The sequence below is a fragment of the Sarcophilus harrisii genome, chromosome 3 (genome assembly GCF_902635505.1).
Source record: "Sarcophilus harrisii chromosome 3, mSarHar1.11, whole genome shotgun sequence".
Lineage (NCBI taxonomy): Eukaryota > Metazoa > Chordata > Mammalia > Dasyuromorphia > Dasyuridae > Sarcophilus > Sarcophilus harrisii.
Genome location: NC_045428.1, coordinates 30,907,934 through 30,923,468, shown reverse-complemented (window position 1 = coordinate 30,923,468; position 15,535 = coordinate 30,907,934). Strand labels below are relative to the sequence as shown.

Here is a 15,535-nt window from a genome sequence, read left to right as displayed (position 1 = left end):
TAGAGAAGAGTTTTTTGCCAGTGGGATAGAACAAGGTTTGAACTTTTCTTCAAGATGCTCATGAGCTTGACTTTTTTATTTTTTTAATGAAGGATATACCAAATCAGGATCAGTCGTAACTGTGACTGACCCACTTTACAGTGTTAGCACACATGCCTGAAAAAAAAAATCAGCATATTGCCACCAAAATCCTGAACTATGTAGGATGTACCAGTAGTTAACTGTGAAAACTTTTGTTGTTTTTTAAAACTACTCTTGGATTTGAGCCTCGGATCGTTTTTAGCACTAGTTGGCAAAACTTCCTCCTCCTTGTCTTCAGGCTGCCTCCTTGAGTCACATCATACCTCAGTGCTCAGTTTCAGAACTCCCCAAAGTACAATTACCTTCCAAATTTCACTTGTTAGATAGTCTATGGTTGACAAAACAGATTTATTTTACATACACACACGGGCATGGATACATGCACAAATGTGTACATAGACTCTACATTCACACATATATAAACATTCATACACATGTGTGTATATATACATGTGTGTTTATTTCAAAGATATGAATAAGTTAATATAGAAATTATAAAGTATATTCATTATATATATAAACACAATCTTTGCACGTCTATATGTGTGTGTCTGTATATATATATATATATATATATATATATATATATACAGACACACACTATATTAGCTAAGTTCCTTGAAAACAAACCTCTGAGATAGTATTGTTAATCTCATTTTCTAGCCTTGAAAACTGAGGTGCATAGATATTGTGACTGGAATGAGATCACACAGTTTAGAAACTGGCAGATCCAGGATTCACAAGTAAGTCCTTTAATACCCAAATCCCTCCTTCATTCCATTATGTGCCAAAACAATTCTCTTCTTTTAAGGCTTAAAACTGACTGAGTGATCTTCTAAAATATCAGTTTTTTTTTTTTTCACTCCAAAAATTTCCAGAGGAGGAAATAAGCTTCTAGTACTCCAAGAAGGATAATAAACTGACTGGCACCCATCATTCTCATTGTTGTTGGCTGGTGAGAAGAATAGTCATTTACATCTGATATCTTTTGAATATATAATAATATATTTAATAAAAATAAAGCTACTTTTTAAAAATACTCAGTTGGATAGAATGTCAGATAGAATAGAAGAATATTGATCTTGGGCTCAAGAAAACCAGGGTTCAAGTCCTGCCTCAAACACTTTGTATGTAATCTTGGGCAAGACATCTCCAATGGACCAATCGCTGTTCTAGGTACTGACATTCCTAGTTTTCAAATAATCATGCATATACTTAGCTTTTCCAAGTGTTATTATATGCAGTACTGGAATAATACAGAATCCTTTTGTAAAGGTAACAAGAAGTTCCTAATTTATCTGAAACACAGAAAAGTCACTTTACCTTGGTCTGCCTCCATTAACATATCTTAAATGGGAACAATAATAGTTCCTACATGCTGAGGTTGGCATGAGAATCAAATGAGAAAATACTTGTAAAGTGTAATGGGTTGAGGTTTGAGTTGATGCACTGAGGTCCCAAGTACGTGAGGCTAAATAGTAATTGGACTATACTCTATTAATATACATGATTGGATAAAGAATGGTCCCTGCCCACTCTCTGTGCAAGTCCTGATGTGTTGTATAGGAAATGACGACTTTAGTGGGTGGAGGCAGAGAGAGACAGGAAGAGAAGCTGGGAGAGATTGGCGTGGGTTCCATGCTAGCAGCTGCTGGTCGTGTGGCTTCTGGTCTAGCTAGCTTCTTGACTCAGCTGCACACATTGCTATTGCCCATTCTCTTCCATCTCCGATCTTTCTTCACTGAGAATAAAGACTGACGGTTTTCCCGTAACCTGAATTCCTGACTCCAGCTGATTTTAAAATACGCGGTCTTCACAGTAAAGTACTTTGCACAGTGCCTGTACAGGTTCTTGATAAAGATTTATTCACCTTCCCCCATTTCATTTGGAATTCTGAATATTCAGTTTTTAGTTCACACATTACTATAAAGGTCCAAACAATGCTATTTGCAAGCAAAATTCTTGTTTCTAAATACTGACTAGTTCAATTAAGTTACTGAGTTAATCTTCAAATTCATGTCTGATACTTTTACTCCCCTAACCAAAAGTCTATAATAACTCCCTTGTGTTGCTAAAAATAAGATATAGGTCCGTTGGTCCTGCCCTTAAGCTCTCCACATTTGGCTCCCACCATTCCTTTCCAGACTTTATCCTCCTCCCACCCCCATCATTCACTCCACATTCTGGCAAAACAGCCATACCAGCTGTTGTTCTCTGACCCGGGCCTGACATTTTCCATGTCCATGCCCTGTACCTGGAATGGGATTCCCCTTGCACTCCTGCCTCTTAGAACCCCCAAGTCGCAGCTCAGATGCTGCCTCTTACAGGAAACTTTTCAGGAATCTCCATCAGTGAATGCTCTCATCTTTATGAAACAGAGGAGTATAAACTTTATATTTCTTTGTCAGTCTACACAATGTATTCCCCTGATAGAATGATAACTCCTTGAAGACACAGACCAATTCTTTTTGTGTTTATATCACCTATGCCTAGTGAAAGATGTAGTACTGAGTAAGTAGTCTTAAATACTTGCTAAGTTCTGTCCAATATTTCACTGGCTTATGTTATTGTGGGAAGATTACTGAATTGAGAATTATGAATTTTGGGTTCAAATCTGGATTCTGTGAAACCTCAATCAATTCATTTAACCTATGGGAAAGGGTACCCTAGGATGCTATTAATTAAAAGATCCCTAAGCTCTCTTTCATCTCTAAAACTTCTATGATGTGTCTTACTCTTTTAATTTTCATTTTTAATAATTACTTGCCCTAAAAAAGATCATTGACTTTTAAACTCAACTTTTATCAATGTAATGAGTCAGCATGGTAATATATGTTTAATTGGAATCCAGCACCCCATCCCCACCCCCATTACCAAGGGAGTTCAATACTGATGGTAGAATGTGATTCTAGATTGGAGGAGAGAATGATGATGTCACCCTATGTGACTGAAGGGCTGAGTTGATTAGAGAGTTCTGAAGAGGAGGGATATTTTTCATTCTTGCCTGAGAGAAGACATACATGGTTACAGAGTCTCTTGGAAACAGACTTATGACAGGTGGGAAGAGAAAGATCTTTTGGAAAGCAGACTTGTAGGGGAAGCCAGTACCTCAATATGTTTTGATTTTCAGCTTGCCTCCCTAGAGAATTTGGGTTATTTCCCCTTGGGTGAACTCAGGTGAATCTTGGTTGAGCAAATTCTCATTTCTCACTTAAAAAATCCACTCATTCTTTTGTATTTTTGACACATTCCCATATGTATAACTTCTCTGGTTTCTGCTCATTATGAATTTATTCATTTCTTTATTCATCCTTCATTCTTTGTAATGATCTTTTGTGTCATTTGCATTGGGTGGGGAGTAAAGAATTTATAGGTGTATTACCCTAGGGATGTCAGTGACTTCTGTACCTAAAAACTGTGTTCCTAGAAGAGCATTATTTACTGGCAAGATAGGTTTTTAGTCTTGCACTTCCTCTCTCAGAGGAGAAATGCGAAGTCTTTTTTTTACCCCTTCTGCCACCCTCTAAGAGGGAGTGGTGGACAGTATTCAAGAAAGTCTATGCTTGTGACAAGTCACCTGTCTGTGCGTTTAAGATATCCAAAATAACCTCTACGGGCAGCATATTTTTATGCATTTAGGATATGTCATCTTATCCATTAGAATGTAAGTTTCTCAAAGACAGGGACTATTTTTGCTTCTTCTATTTCTAGCACTTAGCATAGTATTATTTGATACTTATTGATTGATTTTTAAAATCAAAGCTTATTTTGACTTTATCTACATAGGAATCAGGAAACCTTCATTTAGTTGGCAACTGAAGTTGTAATATCAGCCAACTATTCTGTTACATTAGAGGATTTTACTCCTTCTTGCCATTTAGTAATAGCTAACAGAAAAAACGAAATATTCTACTGACATTGAAAGTTTGGAGGAGAGCACATCTGAAAGCAAGAAAACTTAATAATCTGGCGTACTTATCAATTAGATTCAGCAGGCATTTATTAAACACTACTTGTGTTTAGTGGAAAGAATGCTAGACTTGAAATCAGAACTATATTTCAGTCCCAATTCTGATACTTAACTATCTGTGTGACTTAGAACAAGTAAATTTGCATCTTTGGGCATAATTTATTTAGATACAAAATTAAAATATTAGACTAAAATATAAGATCACTTTTAGAGGTATTCATAGGATACAAAGGGACAATAGTGAAAGAGGGAAGTTGGGAGACTACTGTTGGAACTTTGTTGAGAGTCATAAACTCTCTTGAGTGTAGAATTCTTGTTTGATGGATTGCTTTTATAATTTAAAAAATGATTTTACCTTTGATCCAGCAGTGTTACTACTGGGCTTATATCCCAAAGAGATCATAGAGAAGGGAAAGGGATCTGTACGTGCACGAATGTTTATGGCAGCCCTCTTTGTAGTGGCTAGAAACTGGAAACTGAGTGGATGCCCATCAGTTGGAGAATGACTGAATAAATTGTGGTATATGAATATTATGGAATATTATTGTTCTGTAAGAAATGACCAACAGGATGAGTTCAGAAAGGCCTAGAGAGACTTACACGAACTGATGCTGAGTGAAATGAGCAGGACCAGGAGATCATTATATACTTCAACAACAATACTATATGATGACCAGTTCTGATGGCCCTGGCCATCCTCAGCAATGAGATCAACCAAATCATTTCCAATGGAGCAGTAATGAACTGAACCAGCTACCCCCAGAGAAAGAACTCTGGGAAATGACTAAAAACCATTACATTGAATTCCCAATCCCTATATTTTTGCCCACCTGCATTTTTGATTTCCTTCACAAGCTAATTGTACAATATTTCAGAGTCTGATTCTTTTTGTACAGCAAAATAACAGTTTGGTCATGTATACTTATTGTGTATCTAATTTATATTTTAATATATTTAACATCTACTGGTCATCCTGCCATCTGGGTCAACCTGCCATGTAGGGGTTAGGGGTGAAAAACTGGAACAAGAGGTTTGACAATTGTTAATGCTGTAAAATTACCCATACATATAACCTGTAAATAAAAGGCTATTAAATAACAAAAATTAAAAAAAAACATAAAAAAAATAAAAAATGATTTTATTTGACACCACTTGATAATGGCATCACCCAGTATTCCTTTCAAGCAAAAAGTTAACAAGGCTTAGGGAATGAATAAATTTTTTTACAGTTAAGAAAAGAACAAATAGTATACAGAGTAGAGCTATGATAAATGCACAGTATCAGTCTATGTGAAGCTCTCCCCTAGAGGCCTATAATGTAGGCATCACTTTAATTTAGATCTCTATCCTTGATATGAAGTTGGTTCATGAGGTCTACCATCCCTTTCTCTTTTTTCCCCAAACATCCAAGAGAAAAGAGGCCTCCATATCTACATCAATAACCCTCCAAAGTCTAGAAGCTTGATAGAACCACCCCAGTTTCCTCCTTAGTTGTCTTCCTGAGACTAACTGGGTGAGATCACTCAAATTAACAATTATTTTTTCCATTGGTATTAGGCAACTAGATGGCATGAGAAATAAAACACTAGACTGGAAGACAAATTCAAAACTTGCTGGGCAAATCAATCTCTTGTAAACCTCAGTTTCCTCATTTATAAAATAGAGATAATAATAGCATCTACCTTCCAGGGTTGTCATGAGAATCATATGAACTTGTAGAGTGCTAGCACGCTGCCTGGTATATAGTAAGCACTATATAAATGTAAGCTATTAATATTATCATTGTGAATATCCATGATTGGGAGTATGACTCTGGGAATCCAAGTTCCACCAAAGAGAGAAAAAATATTTTACTGTACACATTCTAAATGAATGACAAGATACAGATCTAACCTCAAGAGCAAAAAAAAAATTAACCAAAGTATATCCTCCCTTTCTCCCCAACTATTTTTAAATTTAAAACTCTTTTTTTTTGCTCTGAGGTATTATCTGTGAAGGCCCAGTGAGCAGTGCACTTAAGGATGAGTCACAAGATAGGTGCTTTAGACCTTTTTTCTCCCAGATGAGTTGTGCAATTCTCTGCAGGCAAAGCATTTAATCACATTATACTTGCTTTCTCGTTTGGAAAATAGGGATAGAAATAACTACTGATCTTGTAGGTTGTGAGTTAAACAGTATTTGTAAAGGAAGTTGAAGCTCTTGGAATTAAGAGCCATATCAATAAAAGATGGAATTATGTTTGTGTACTGGACCAGAGTAAAAATTTTGGCAAGAAGAGAAATTTGTATTTTTCTCCATACCTCCACACATTAAAGCTCTTTAAGTAAATAGAAACCTGTGCCAGCTTTCAGTAGGTGAAAAAGAGCTTTTTGCAAAGATTCAGAATAAGATTTGAGCTTTTCCTCAAGATTCTCATGAATTTGGCAGACTTGTTTCCTTTATGTTAATAGAAGAAATGTGGCTGAAGGTCTCAGAAGAACACTGACACCATACTTCTTCTAACTTCTGCTACCTGCAAAGCACAGAAATTAATTGTTTCAGCAATCATTTTTGATGAAGAGTTTTGGAAGACACATTCATTATGGACACCCTTGCTGTATCAGCAGAGACCCTACTTGTAAAGATGTCAGTTTATACCATAGTCATTTTATAAAGATTAGACAATCCCCACCTCCCATGAATAACCCACACTTTATGTCAGTCATAAACTTGGCTACTAGAATAGGCTAAAACCTTGAAATATTACCCCCATGATTGTTAGCTCCTTCATTATCAAAGTACATATGTGTGTGTGTGTAATTTTTACTTTTTTCAAGCACCATTCCCTACTTAACGCTTTTTCTTGGTTTCAATTTTTTAATTTATTATTTATTTTTAACATTCTTTTCTTTTTTGAGTTTGGCATTCCAAATTCTCTCCCTCCCTCCCATCCTCTCCTATCCTCTGAGAAGGCAAGCAATATATCAGTTATATATTTGAAATTATGCAAAACATATTTCCATATTAGCCTTATTTTTGAATCCTTTTCTGATACCATAGTTGCTAGTGCTTTCCCCCTCAAAATTACCTTGTAGGGATGTTTTAAGCATATTTTACACATAGCTACAAATTGAGGGCAAGGACTATTTCATGTTTTTCTTTGTTAGCACTTAGCAGTGACTAGCACATAGTTGATGTTTGATAAATGCTTATTGACTAATTCATTGTTGTATCCACCATACAAACTCTTTGATAGTAGGGATTGTCTCATTTTTTGTTTACCTAAAAGTACCTAAAACGTACCCTGGAGTTTGTTGAATTGGATCTAGTTTGTAATATCTCCACCATCCCCAGCAAAGACTAGAAAAGAGATTTTAGCTTATTGCTATTTTTATCTTATTCCAAAGAATTATCTATTCAAATGGCAAAATGAAAGCATGTGCATTGGTTTTTAGGAAAGTTACCAAATTCATTACCCCCCCCCACAAAAAAAAGATACTAATTCTTGTGAAGTGTTTACTTTCATGTGAGTTACTGAGAACATGCTGGCTTGTTGGGGCATTATCTGAATTTCTGAAGTGTGATACAGCAAGCAAGATTTTTAATCCTATTTTGGATTATGGAACTGAACAGAATTTGATTCTTGGAGGTCTGTGGAAATGATTGCATTTCCTGTTGAAAGAAAAAAAAAACAGTAGTTTAAGAGTTTAGAAGAATTTTTGTGAGTGTTTCTCTGCTAACTATAATTCATAACATTAAATGGATATAGCTAAAGTGATGGCCTCAAAACTGTGACTGTGTGGCCCAAAGCTTGCAAGTAGCCAGCAATTGACACTATATCCTTCAATTGGACAGATCTACTTTTCAAATCTATTAAAATTTGATAGCCACATCCATAGCTACCCTAGAATTAATAGTATTTATGGTAGAATGCTATCATAATTATAGTTGAAATCCGATTAAGGATTGTTAAGACCTCATGCTTTTTCTCACATAAGTTTGCTTAATTTGCATTAACTATTAGATGAAAATCTTCATTGTTGCTATTCCAAAGCAAATTTAATGACAGAATCAGAGAATTCCAGAGTTGAGAGATATTTGTAATCTTCTTGCCCAACCTTGCCAGAAATAGAACCTCCACCACCATACACAATCAAAAGTTGTCTGTCCAGACTTTGGTTGAAGATCTCCAATGATGGAGAATCCATTGCTTCCCAAGACAGGGAAGTGTTCTCCTTTGGCATAGCTCTAATTGTTAGAAAATCTCCTTGATATTGAGTTTAAATCTGCCTCTTTATGACTTCCACCTATGGATCCTGGGTCTACCCTCTTTAGGAACAAATCAGTTGCTCTCCTCCAAAAGACCCTTCCAATACTTGAAGACCATTCTTCCCTAGTTCTCACATCCCACCACAAGTCTTTTCTTTTCTAGGCCAGCCATCACCATGTCCTTCAAGTGATCTCATATGACACGAAACTTCGCTATCTACAGTGTTTTCTTTCAGACATTTTTCAGCTTATTGTCCTTCCAAAAGTAAAGTTCCAAAAACTGAATCCCATAATTCCACATATGATGTGACCAAGGCAGAGGGTAAGCAGATCTCCCACCTGAGATAGCTAGTGGAGCATAACTAGAAAACTGGACCTGGAGTTAGGAAGACTGAATCCAAATCCAGCTTCAGATACTTATCAGCGGTATTATTTGGGGCAGATTGCTTAACTCTGTTTGAATCAGTTTCCTCCATTGAAAAATGGAGATAATAGCATCTACTCACAGGATTTGTTATGAGGATCAAATGAGATATTTAAAAAGAGCTTAGCACAATGTCTGGCACATAGTAGATATCATAAAAATACTTACTCTTTTCCCTCTCTTTCTATTATCAATTTCTCCTGTACATACACTATCACCTTAGATTGTCTTGCCTATAGCTATTGTGCTTCTCTTCACCCTACCCTTTACCTTCTTCAGGCTAAGCATTCCCGTTTGAAACCCAATTTGTTTTCATAATGTAAACATTTGAGATCCTTCACCATTCTGGAGCCCACTTTGGGGTACAGTCCAATGTACCCTTAATTGAGCATAATACTCCAGGTGTGGTCTGACCTGGGTAGAGAACAAAGGTGACTCTTTTATTCCTCACAAATATGTCTCTCTTATTTCAATCTAATACTCCAATTTTTGCTTTTTTTTTGGGGGGGGCGGGTGGTAAGTACCCTTACCCTATGAAAGGATAACACACTCTTTAATATGAGGATTCTTAATCTTTTTGCATTTTTGACTTCCTTGGCAGTGTAGGGAAGCCCAAGGGCCCCTTCTCAGAATAATGTTTTAATGCATAAAATAAAACACACAAGATTACAAAGCTAATAGCTGCATATGGGATGCTCAGGAAAGATCTCTGGTATGAGGACTTGCCATTCAGTCCCTTTTCTCATCCACCTTTAGTGTCCACCTTCACCCCACTCTCACCTTTAGCATGAAGAGCATCCACGCTCTAGGAAAACTGTCTGGGCAAATGAGCTAAATCAGGTTGAGGATCTCCAACAGGTCTCAAACATGTCAGTGAGTTTGGAGTGTTTCTACCCCAAGCATATAAAGACAACCTCCTCACAGAATGGGCAGATGAGAATTGTTTGTTCCACTGGCCTGTAGCTGAAGGTGGCTGAAGTTGGTGCTGTGGAATATTTAGAGCTTGGTCAGACATCAAAGTTGCCAAGGTCACCTACTTCCAGGCCATCATACGTCCTTCGTCCTGCCATTGAACGTCATTAATTTTGGAAGAGGAAGTGAGGCTGATGACTTTGTACAACTGCCTCACTTAAATCCAATTCTCCCACAAGTCAAGACACCATCCATGATGCCATTGGTGCCCTTCAAAAACAAAAGAGGAATAACAAAAAGCTAGGTTTATATAATGCTTTAAGGTTAAGTATTATAAAAGAAGACAATTATATTGAAATACAATTATAAAAAAAAAATTTCTACATTTCTAGATCCTGCCTTAAAAACTCCTGGAAGTGTTGTCTGGAGGCCCTAAGAAATTTAATGACTTTCCCCTAGTCATAGAGCTAGAGACAGGATTTGAACCCATGGTTCTCTTGGTTCCAGAGTTGGTCCTCTATCTTCTCTGCTAGGCTGCCTCTCAGAGCAGATTAAATAAAAAATAGACACATGTGGATCAGGTTGATCAACCACCTTGGGAATAGAGCTTTGGCAAGAGCCTGTTATGTATGTCTTAGCATGCATTCTGAGTCAAGGGGCTGATATAATTATAACCTAGTTGTCTTCCCTGACAAGGAGGTACAAGTCCACATGGACGCTTGTAAAAAAGACTGAACAACACAGGTCTCTTAACACAAAGCCAGGTGCAGTGCTCAACCCTAACAAGAAGGAAGTTTCTCCGAAGAAATGTCTCCCATAGCTACAGGAATTCAACAGCAGGTTAAAATTAGATTTTTCTTTTTTTTTTAAGGAATGAAAACCATAGCAACTGTAATGTTGCATTTCTCCTATAGTACATTAAAAATGGGCTCTCTCTTCTCCTCCAACTGTCTATCCATATTTGAGCAGCCTGTTTCAACAGCAAGTCCAATAAGTAAACTGGCTTTCTCCATTGAGCTGCCATGAAAACACTTGTATCTTTCCAGTTGCAAGGCCGTGCCATCTGCTTCTCCTCCATTCCCCAGTCCAGAGGGGCCCAGAGCTTGGTTGCACAAAGCAAACAAACCCTTTCTTGAAAATTCACTAAGCAAATTTAAAAGGCTGACCCTTGAAAATGATGGGAAATCATCACCTGCTTTCCTCTTGTACCTTTTATCATTAAAGTGTTCGAGACTTTTAAGAAATCTGTTTTTTTGATATCTAAAAAAAGTTTTGGAGTTCTATGGTACATTTCTAAGAAGAAACCAAATTTACAACATTGTCTATATCAAAGAATGAACATTTTGTAGGCACCTATAAACAAAAACACTTCTTTAACAAAGATAATTATTTTTAATTGCTTTTCCCTAAGTTTTATTTTAATTGAGATAATAATTAAAGTGGACCTCAGTGGAATCAGAGCATGTCTCAATTTCAAGGAATAATGTTAGGTTAATCAAACTGATGATTTATTAAAGACAGAGATAGGCAGAGTGAAATTGAGAGAGACAAAGACAGAGATAGAGACAGACAGAGAGGGGAGGAGGGAGGGAAGCAGGGAAAGCGAGAGGGAAAGAGGAAGAGAATGAAATTGAATCAATGATGGGTTCATTGAAAACGTAGAAAGATAAAGTAGATCTTGCCCATAATTAAAAAAAATGAAATGCCAAAAATATTTAGGCTCTACTCTCCCTGAGATAGGCCACACTTGGGCACCTCTTTATTTTCTGTAATTTTACAACAGAAAAAAATACTACAATAACATTATGTTCAATGTGTAAGCTTTAAGAGTTAAGACAAAGGAGAGTATCTGAGTCCTATTAGCTCTTGCCCAAATAGTGGTGTTAATTTGGATCAAAAAAAAAAAAAAAGAGTGAGAGAAAGAGAAAAGGTACCAAATTTGAAATGGTTGAATTCAGCTGTTTCTCCTTCTGTTTTATCTGTCTTTGTCTTTCTCTTTGTCTCTGTGTCTGTCTTCTCTCCTTTTGTTCATTTTATACAACATTTTGAAAAATGTTGATTTTTTTTCATTTAAAATGTTTATTAAAAGCTTAAGCATCAGCATTTCAATATGCAAAGAATAAAGACCATTGTATATGAAATGTCAACTTCCATTATGAAAAATTTGCTTATTCTTTTTCAAGTGTATATTAAGTTTAATACTAGTAACAAATGGTCCTGTTTGTTTGAGCACTCACTTCTACTACCTTCTCTGCCTTTTGTTACTGTTTCATTCTTTGATGGTCTCTCTTGTCTCTGATTTATTTGCTTTTTTCCCTTCACTGTGGGAGAAGATCCACACACTGATCCAGGGATAAAGCCCCAGTTGAAAAGGACGAGAAGAGGAGAGGGCAGGTATGTGGCAGGAAAGCTTAGGGAGTGAGATAAAGCATACCTAAGGCTTGCCTGGAGAGTTAGTCACCAACTAGGAGATATGGGTCTTTTATATACAGCATGTATATAAATACAGACACATAAGATACGTGCAGAATGGGTAGAAGGTAACTTTAGATCAGAAATTCTTAACTTCCTTTTGTGTCTGGTGACATTAACAAGCCCCTTCTTGGAATGATGGGTTTTTTTAATAATTAAAGGAAATGCTAAATTTCAGTGAGAAGGTAGTGAAAACAAAGGTATAATTTATTTCCTAATCTAGCTCTTAGACACTAAAAAGACACTGCCATGGACTGTAAGGCACTAATAGCTAAAGGGGCCAGGAGGATGAGGAAGAGATTGGGAAAGGCCTCTGCTGAAGGAAACATTCTAGTTGAGTCCTGAAGGAAGTCATTGATTCTGAAAAGGGAGAGCACTACAGACATGTTATGTGATCTATGGCAAAGCACAGAGACATCAGAGATAACAAGGAAGCACGTAGGGTATAATGGCTACTCCATAAAAAGTGTATGAAGAGAAGGGAGAATGTAAGACCATCGAGATGGTAAGAAGGGGTCTGGTAGTTAAGAGCTTTTAATTACAGAGGACTTTGATGCTGAAAGGAATAGTAAGTCACTGCAGTATATGGAGGAGGTGGGTAACATGATCAGACTATTGCGTTAGGAAAATACTTTGACAAGCAACTGTGTACAAGGATACTTGAGGCCAGGAGACTAACGAGGAAGCTGATTTAATATTCCAGTTGAGGAATAATTGAGCCCAGAATTAGGGTTCTAGCTCTCTGAAGAGAGAGAAGGGAAAACATGGGAGAAATTTGTAAAGGTAGAAACAAGATTTGCAGTTCCATTTGTTCAGTAATGAAGAGAACCAACTACACCCAGCGAAAGAACTCTGGAAAATGAGTGTGAACCACTACATAGCATTTCCAATCCCTCTGTTTTTGTCCACTTACATTTTTGATTTCCTTCACAGGTTAATTGTACATTAAGTCCTATTCTTCTTGTGCAGCAAAATAACTGTGCATATATGTACATATGTAGTATTTAACATATACTTTAACATATTTAACATGTATTGGTCTATCTGCCATCTGGTGGGGGTGGAGGGAAGGAGAGGAAAAATTGAAAGAAAAGGTTTTGCAATTGTCAATGCTGAAAAATTACCCATGCATATATCTTGTAAATAAAAAGCTATAATAAAAAAAAATAAAAAAAAACAAAATTTGGTGACTGATTAGACATATGGAATAAAGACTATCAGACTGAAAAGTAAAGAGTGGAAGACTGGTGTCTGGAAGGATGGTTCTATCCTCAGCAGTAATAGAGAAGTTGAGGAGAGGGGTAGCTTTAAGGGGAAAGAAAATGAAAGAGTTCTATTTTGGACTTTGGGCGTTTTGAGTTTGGAGTACCTGTGTACTTTCTGAAACAATAGACAGTTGGCAGTTCAGGACTATTGATCAGGATCTAGACTAGGGATGGATAGATAGATCCAGAGATAATTTGCACAGAGCTGAGTGAACCCAGGGCAGCTGATAAGATTACCCAGAGTAGAGTTAAGATACAGCCAATATGAAAAGTATGGTTAAAGAATCCATAACAAGGACCAAAAATATAAAATCACACCTTTTAGAGAAAGGTGATAAAAACCTAAATAGAAGAGAATACCCAGGAGGAAAGGGTGACCAAGAGTATTTGTTATTAGGAGGAAGAAAACTTGGATTCAATTCCCAACTCTGCCTGGTACCATCCATGTGACCTTGGAATATAGGTACCATTTATATGATAGCTAGTATTTATTCAGCTCTTAAAAGTTTGTGAAACTCTTTACATATTATTTCATTTGATTTGCACAGCAACCCTGGAAGGTCAGTGCTATTATCATGCCCATTTTACAGGTGAAAAGAACAAAGCCAAGTGAAATGTTTAGGGTCACACATAGCCAGTAAATTCTGAGACAGAATCTGATCTTTCTTTTCCTCACTCCCAAGCCAGTACTCTATCTACTGTGACATTACTAAGTGTCCACAAATTATCTAACCTCTCTGGTTCTCAGTTTACTTCTGTGTAAAATAGAAGATTGAATCAGACTTCTGAAGTCACTTCCAGCTCTATATCTGTGCTGTTCTGAATTCAACAAATGGACTTTTTTGCTGTGATATAAAATAAAAAGAAAAGAATAAATTTGACTGTTAGCCAAAAATTCACATTTATAAAATTTTGAGGTCTTCTTGGACCACGAGCTGGTCCAAATATGCTAGATATTTATCTCTAGCATCTCTGCCAGCAGCATGTCTTCATCTTAGCCCACATTTTGGTGCCAATCCTATGAAAAGTAAAAGAGAGATTTTAGAAACATGTTTACCAAGGCCATTGGTTTTATAAAAATGGGGAATATGTCACTGAACAGTAGCTGTGTACTGTGTTGACAGTTATAACAATTGATCTCTTAGCAGTAATGAACTGAACCAGCTACACCCTGCGAAAGAACTCTGGGAGATGACTAAGAATCCCCAATCCCTATATTATTGCCCGCCTGCATTTTTTATTTCCTTCACAGGCTAATTGTACACTATTTCAGTCTGATCCTTTTTGTACAGCAAAATAATGGTTTGGACATGTATACTTATTTTGTATTTAATTTATACTTTAACATATTTAACATGTATTGGTTATCCTGCCATCTAGAGGAGGGGGTGGAGGGAAGGAGGGGGAAAAATTGGAACAAAAGGTTTGGCAATTGTCAGTGCTGTAAAATTACCCATGCTTATAACTTGTAAATAAAAAGCTATTAAAAATAAATTTAAAAAAATAAAAATAAAATAAAATTTGTGATGCCCCCCAAAAAAAAACAATTGATCCCTTGCCAGTCCCAAACCCAAATTTTGAGGTCTTAAATGTAAACAGATGAAAAAAGGTTTACCAAAAAAAAAATGGAGATGAATAGAAAAATAGCATTGTCCAGAGCAAAACTATTAAGGGTGATAGACAGATGCTACATATTTTGAAAGTACTGTGATACTCAGCATATCCCAAGGATGGAGATATTATATTTAGAGATTTTTTCAAAGTAACACAGTTGCAATTTTTTTATATAATGAAAGTCAATGGAAAAATTTTTCTACAAATGACATCAGAATTCTATCAGGACAAGGAAGAGCTAATGATTAGTGATAGAAATATATTTTAAAGGAAAAAGCATCAAGAAAACATTACAGAACTATTCAAAAATAAAAAAATCTCAGAAGGGATCATTAATAAGGCAATCTTTTTAATATCTTGTTAAATTTAAGATAAACTATGAAATACAATTTCATGGCTTCATGTAAAATCATCCTTTGCACACTAAAATGTTCGTGATTGTGATAAAATACAAAATAAATAATAACTTTCTATATTTCATTCTTCATAATAACCATATGTGAGGTAATAACATGGTCAACTATGTTGTACAATGTATAGAACACCAGG

General features: G+C 36.3%; 1 protein-coding gene across 4 annotated transcripts in view; it reads left to right on the top strand.

Moving 5' to 3' along the window:
• Positions 1 to 749: 749 nt before the first annotated feature.
• SPATA16 (spermatogenesis associated 16) overlaps positions 750 to 15,535 on the top strand; it is a 261,200-nt gene continuing 246,414 nt past the window's right edge. For all 4 annotated transcript variants that reach the window (XR_004232757.1, XM_031957676.1, XM_031957673.1 and 1 more), the window contains exon 1: positions 750 to 824. The gene's annotated coding sequence lies outside the window, so the exon portion shown is untranslated. The remainder of the gene's footprint in view (positions 825 to 15,535) is intronic.